We start from the raw sequence: 6404 nt of genomic DNA, 5'->3' as shown, positions 1-6404 counted from the left end.
CATACTTTTAGGCACAACTTCCTATTTTTTAACAGGTTGCAAACTGAAACCGCCAAACTCAACAGGGAAAGAATGGATTCATTGCAGTGACAATGCTCCCAATGCAGAGCTGGCGCCTGAGCTTTACATAGTTGTGACACACAGTCAAGAAAGCAGTAATGAAATTTAAAACATTGTGTCTTTAATATGTCAGATAAGAATGCTTTATGTATTTTCTGTTGTGTTAAGGTTTTCAAAATATAAGTATTTGGAATACGAGAAGAATATTGTGATAGATTAAGTCTTTTGCTATGTTTGTAAAGAAATTACAAAAGCAATTTCAAGGCTGCAGCTGAATTCAGTTTTCTGTAACAGTAGCTACAAGCATCTGAAAATGGGCATTCACCTACTTCAGATTTGATACAGCTGGTGGTATGCCACTGGTTTCATCTTTGATAAAAAGCAGTGATGTTGTTCCAAACACAGCTTTTGGAAAAGTGCTTTTTTTTAAAAAAAAAAAAAAAAAAAGAGCTTCTGGAAAGTGGAAAAGTCTCGTTTACAGGAATCCTGTCCAATAGCAATATCGGAAAGTGAGCTGTTAATCAAGTCTGTCTGAAACCACAAGGTTGTAACACATCCCTTTAAAAATACATATGTATTATAAACATTACACACACACGTTAAACCACTATTTCTCCAGGATTGAATGTTAGAAATTTAGTAAAATGTTCTTCTTTTGCCTGTGCTAGAGAAATACTGTCCGTAACTACAGAGCACTCAAAGAATGGGAAAGATGGTGATGAAAGAGGTGGCGAAAGCAAGCACTGTCCCCCATTACATCTCTTCGGGGGGCTTATTTTCTGTTGTAAGCTACCTGAGTGCAGGGCCTGCATTTCTTTTTTAATCACACTGAGCACATGATGGTGCTTATTCAATAATAAATGGGCCAGTGTAGAAAAAGAATGAAAGTGAATCCTCTTCATCTTAAGACAAAAAGCAACACGAATGAGGGGGGGAGAAATCCCACCGTAATTACTTTCAGTTTCTAGAAAATACTAAGCTCAGTCTTTTTCCAAAAATGGTTCATTAAGACCATGGATGGCTACATCTGTATTTCCACATCTGAGTAGGTAGACAGATTTTCAGAAGTGTCGAGCATCAAGCATCCCAGAGCATCTGCTGGAAACTTGGCTGCTTACTTAAACTCTGCTTTGAAACAGTTTTGAAAGTTATTAGGCATATTGAACTAATTTTCAGACCTGCTGTTCATATCAAAATGAAGACATCTTTTGAGCTTTTATACTTTTTTTTTTTTTTGCAAATGGATATTCTGATGCTGTAGAGTTTAACCTAAAAATTCTGCCCAAGAAGTCAGTGATGATTTAGATGAGCAAGCTGGTAGGTTTGATCTGGCACAGGTTGATTTTCTACACTCAGAATGCGCTCAGCATTGAAGGCATCGGGTATTCCCTTAAAAAGTCGAGACACAGGCTGAGGTCAGTGCAGTTTCATCTACTTTTTTTTTTTTTTTGGACTCAGAGCAAACCGCAAAAGCTCTGGCTTGAATTTTGTTGGGCCAGACCAGGCATCATTCATGCCGTGGGACTTGTACCACTGCAAAGCAAATTAGCCGTCCTTCGACACTGCACTCGTGGAGGCAGAGGAGAACCAACTGGAGGAGACGGAGCCTTCCCCAGCAAAGGGTCACTGATACAGAGCCTCGGATGCACCGTAAATATGTTGGCTTCAAAGCAGCAGATAAAACTTCAGCCCAACACAACGCTGGGAAGGAGGATGCAAGAACAGGTAGCATGGTAGGCAGGCATGATTAATGCTTGGTGGAGACTGCAGTGGGTAAACACAGTGGAGGAATCTGTGTAAGGGAGCAGACGGGCAGGTCCGTTCTGCAGTCCTGGCCTGCACCAGAGCCTGTGGAGCTTTAGATGTCTCCTTGCCCAGGCAGGTGTCCATCAACACCAGCTGATGCAGAGCAGCTGAATCATGAATCAGAAACTCGTCAGGCCCAGCAGAAGCTTGGTTTAAGGAAGAATTTCAGGGCTTGAACACACAGTTAGCAAAGGGGTAGTGTTGACTTGAATTCAGAAAAAAATCAAAGTGGACAACTTGCTTCTTTAAAAGCAAAAAAAAATATGAAATTTAAATGACTGATTTTTTATTTAATCCAATCTGACAGAGGGAGTTTTAAAAATAAATAAACCCTCCCCTGCAGTATTTGAATCACAAAGCTGCAGACTACAGAATCTGGATGTGAAGCCAAGTTTGCAGAGAAAAACTTACAGGGTAAAAAATAAACAGTTACAGGGAAACAGAGAGTTTTTTCTTCACTTGTCATAAATGAACGTCTGCGCTGTAATGACCTGGAGATGTTTATCGGCTGCGTGCAGCTCCACGTGAGTCATAATCCCGGTGCCCTATCTGTAATTTCTGCGGAATAACTGTTCATAAACTACTCAAAATCCAGCAGCGGAGGGCTGACACCAAAGAGCTTATCTGTGAATCTCCAAACTCCTCCGGCGCAGCTGGAAAAGCTCGTATGTCCCCGGAGAGGGGGAACCGCAATTCACAGCCCTTACAGCGTGTGGCTGCTGCAGCGTACGTGAGGTCTGTCAGGTGCCTGGGGGCAATTGCAACCTCTGCTGGAGGATTTCATGCAGCTTACAGCTCCTGTCAGGCACCTGGAGGTAACAGGAGGCCTCCTGGGTGGCTCACAGGCCCAGCTCGAGCATAAGCAGTGCTCGAGCTGCCCCAGGCCCAGCGGGAGCAGACCCGTGCCCCTCCGCTATGAAAACATGGTCACCTTGCCAGGCCAGCACGGGGGATCTCGCCTCAGGGAGCAAGGGCCCTGAAACTGTCGCTGTCTGCAGGCAAAACCCAGCTGAGCAGGCTCGGCAGCACTGCTGAAGGTTTGTGATGGGACTTCAGGGAAAGCGAGTTTCACGGGGACTTTCCTTCAGAGGGCTGTCTGCGAAAGAAACAGCGAGGATTCTGGCACCTGGAGATTTCCTGCAAATCCGTCGCCCTTCACCTGTGTGCACTGAAAGACTGGTCCCATGGTTTCCTTTCTCCAAGTTCTCATTTCCACGGCCCTGGTGAAAACTCCTTCCTCATCCAGGTGATCACTGCTGAAAACCATCCGGGGACAGCAAGCGATCCCGAGCAATGCCTGCTGCCTAAGAATACATCGCTTGCTTTTTTTTTTTTTTTTTTTTTTTTTGGTTCTTCTAAGTGAATATTAGGGAAGGGATCAATTTAACATCTGTTCTAAAGCAAGGAAGTGGTCGGCCTGGCTCCTGTCCAAATTGTAATACCATATCTGTGTAGTCCTTCTGCAATTCTACCTGCACACTGAAACCAACTCGTTACCACCATGCGTGCGGCGCGGGTTGCTCCATCCCCTGCTATTTCCCTGAAGCACCACTAAAGCAGAGGACACACGTGAGAGACATCCAGCAGGAATGTAACGTGAGCTGTGCTCCATGCTTTGTTCCTCCCCACTGAGGAGGAGGAACATCTCCCACACCTCTCCCACACGGGGCAGGGCTGGGGCTCCAGGCTCCCTGCACGCCTCGGCCCCGGCCACTGCTCCTGGCAGCAGCCAGACACGTGGAGGCTTGGCCCAGCGGGACCAAATGCACGCTGCCGACCAAATTTTGGTTAGAAACAGGGCTGCAGGAGCTCAGTTAGTTAACAGGTTCCTTCTCAGGGAAAAGTTACTTCAAAAGAAGGTGCTACACTGCTTCTGGAGCAGAAGGGCCTCACCAGCTGCACACGGAGTGATATGCACACGGAGTGATGTGCAACCGAGTTTAACAGCAAACGGAAATGAACTGGCTAAAAATGTATTTTTTTTTTTCAGTTTTCCTACTGCTATTTATACCAGGGAAACATAGAACAAATTCAAGCCTTAGCATAACTCTAAACCTGCACATTACCAAGAGAAAATGAAGTAATGTATTTTAGCCAGTAACACCTAAGAAATCAGCCAAAAAGAAGAGAAAAGGAATAAAGGCCAGAAACCTATGGACACAGAAAGGGAATGAAATAGAACTACTAATGGCTAAAAATGTGGGGCAGGGGATGTGTGTGACCAGTCCCAGGTTCATCTTTGCAATGACAGTCTTGCCCCAGAAGATAAATTCTTTTTCAGTCTGTCCCCAGTAAACCAGGCTATGGGGACATTTTGCTTATTTAATACAGAGAATCCCAGGGGAAAAGGGGAAAAAAAAAAGGGGGTGTGGGCCCCTCTCAGCTGTTTGCCAGGCATTACAGTCTGGGTCCAAGAGCAGCTCTGTGCCTCCTGCAGCAAGCACATGCTGCTGGTGCTTACCTCCCAAAAACCAAACCGGGATCTGCACGGAGCAAGGCAGTCCTGCCACGGGTGCCACCACACGCGTGTCTGCTTCGCCATCAGCGTGTACGGCTCATCATCTGTCTGCTCGGAACAATAACTGGTAGGTTAGCAGCCTTTTCACTTGTAAATGTAAATATTGTATCTAGAACACAATATTTGAGATGCGAAATACGGTGTTATTAAGACAGCGCTCACACATCAATTCTTGTGTGACTATAATTTGTGCAATGCCTTAGGAGGGGCTTATAAATAAAGTATAAGGTGTTATTATGCAATACTTTTTAACCCAATGCACAGAAATGCCTTGTTCCTATTGAAATCAGTAGCAAAACTCCCATTGATTCCAGTGGTGAAAGGGGGAGACCCTTGGCAACAGCCGTGTCACACTTAGCAATACATTGCAGCAGGTTTCGCCTCAGCAGGTAACACGGCTCTGGAAGAAGAAAGAGGATGCAAATAGGTTCCAGGTGCTGTTCAGAGCACACTGGAGGGCTGCATTGTGTGCTCGTGCTGCTGCTGGTGTCTGACGAGGCAGCCGTAGCCGCATGGCTGCACGCAGCTCCCCTGCCCTTCTGCAGCAGGCCCGCAGCGAGCCGCCAGGATCCAGCCCAGCTGTCGGGCACAACGAGGGGCTGCACGCCAGCCTCATGCCCACACCCTGGGGAAAAGCCCCTCAGCAGGGCCACGCCACCATGACGAGCGGCATCAGCAGCGTCCCGGCTTCTCCCCGATGTGCGACCAGCCATGGCTTTCCCCACCGACCTCAATACGCTCAAGCCTCATCCGCACACACACAACCTCTTCATGCCGTGTCCACGCAGCACAACCCAGCCCTGCGTCCCCCGAGGAGGCTGCAGAGGGGTGCGAGGGCTGGCGGCTGAGGCCAGGCAGCCGGGGAGCCTGAGGGGAGCAGGACGGGGGCTGCCCTGCCCGCCCCGCAGCACCCACTGCCACTGCTGGCCTGCTGCAGGCACCGGGACTCGTCCCCCAGGAGCTGGCCTAGAGGCAGCCAGCTACGTGCGTGGAGGCCAGGACGCCACGTGGGTGTGTAAATGCCGGGTCTGTGCCTCCGAGGAATTGTTCCCAAGATGAGTGTAGCCGTGCGAGAAGGGACCTGCTTGCTGCGGTGTTTAACGCGGTCCAGCCCTAGCTCACAAATGCACAATGCATGCGCGCGTGCCTGATAAATACGTATATAAATAAAAACAATTTCCCTGCAAAATTAATATTTTCAATTTGGTGGCTTCTGGGTAATTAAAGCTGTTTAAGATTGGTATAATGAGTATACTTACAACTGACCAGTATCAATTAAAATGAAATATTTTAATCTGATGTTTTTGCACATTTTGCTTGCTTCGAGCTCTCGCTGTTATTAACCATCGTATCATGCATCCAATGGAGCTGCTCTTTGTCCCTAAAGGACTCGGCGTTTACGTGCGTTTGACCCTGTCTGCAGGCAGCGATTACCTCGGCACCGCAACTTTGCTGCTCCCGGTTTGCAGCGAGGCGTTATCTGCAGCTCCAAATATGCTGGGGCGAGCAGAAGGGAAAGCATAACCAGCCCAGATAGCATCTCCGCGTTACAAAGGCCGTTTGTGACACCCGTGCTTTGACTCAGCGCTCCCCGCACTCCGGCTTTTCAGGCGCAAGATCCGTTTTTCACCGCAGCGTGGCCAGCGCCAGCAGCACCACAATGAGCCAGGCTCAGGGTCCGGGAATGTTTGGCTTTCCTGCCAGTGACTAAAGGCCTCCAGCTTTCACTAGCCAGTCCCAGCTCGCATTGTTGCTGCCTGTTGATTTGTCTTCTCTCATTATTCCTTGACATGCAGCTCTCCACCCACGCCCACACTAACAACCCTCACACAAAGCGCATTGAGGTATTAACCAGGTTACAAGTTCAATGGAAAATTACACTAAGATTGTGCTGTGTGGCGATATAAAGGGATGGTATTCACTCTCCCAAAGAGCTTGTTAAAAACACAGCTGTTTTTTTCTTAAACATCCTAACAAAAACCATTTCTAGAAGGCGGGAACGTATATTTGTGCACATACG

Source organism: Netta rufina, assembly GCF_964035555.1.
Source record: "Netta rufina genome assembly, chromosome: 5".
NCBI lineage: Eukaryota > Metazoa > Chordata > Aves > Anseriformes > Anatidae > Netta > Netta rufina.
The sequence above is the reverse complement of the archived record's forward strand: the minus strand, read 5'-3'. Positions refer to the sequence as shown.